This window comes from Lissotriton vulgaris, chromosome 8 (assembly GCF_964263255.1).
Source record: "Lissotriton vulgaris chromosome 8, aLisVul1.2, whole genome shotgun sequence".
NCBI lineage: Eukaryota > Metazoa > Chordata > Amphibia > Caudata > Salamandridae > Lissotriton > Lissotriton vulgaris.
This window is the reverse complement of record NC_141696.1, coordinates 1,001,953,337-1,001,954,197: the sequence shown is the minus strand read 5'-3', so window position 1 is coordinate 1,001,954,197 and position 861 is coordinate 1,001,953,337.

Here is an 861-nt window from a genome sequence, read left to right as displayed (position 1 = left end):
TGGAGGAGGGAGCCCCAGATGCCTAGGGAGGTGTTGCCCAGGCATTGCCCATCTGGTCCCCAGGCAGAGAACCGCAAGCCCGGGAGGAGTGTCCAGGCATACCCTGCCCCTAGTAATCTGGAGGAAGGCTACCCATCTTTCTTGGAACCCACGTACACCGAGTGACGGAGGGGACCCAGGGCGTGGAGGCGCCCAAACTACTGGAGCCCTCGCTGGGATCCGAGAGGCAAATGGCACCTCATCGGGACATCCAGGGACGCCCAGCCAATTGTTTGCCCCATTGGAAAGCATTGCCTGCGACCAGATGGCCGAGGGGAATGGTGCGACCAGATGGCCGGGATCGAAAGGACTTCCAGCAGCCCAACCCGAGCCTTCGCGGTAGGGTTCCTGCCTGCCCACGCAGGGCTTGGGGGCCCCGGCTGAGCCTCAGACATTGGGAAGACCACCGGAGGTCTCTGGCCCGGACACCCGGGGAGGGGGGGGACTGACTGGGACCCATGAAGCCCGTCCCTTGGCACTCTGGCATGCCGTTGGCCTGGAGGAGGGAGTACCCGGACGCCCAGGGGAGGACTGCCTGGGACCCATGGAGCCCATCCCGGGCACTCGGCCATGCCATTGGCCTGAAGGAGGGAGCCCTGGACGCCCAGGGGAGGACTTCCCGGGACCCATGGAGCCGTCCCTTTTCACTCTGCCACGCCGTTGGCCTGGAGGAGGGAGCACCAGGACGCCCGGGGGAGGACTGCCCGAGACCCATGGAGCCCATCCCGGGCACTCAGCCATGCCATTGGCCTGAAGGAGGGAACCCCGGACACCCAGAGGAGGACTGCCCAGAACCCATGGACCCGTCCCTTGGCACTCTGC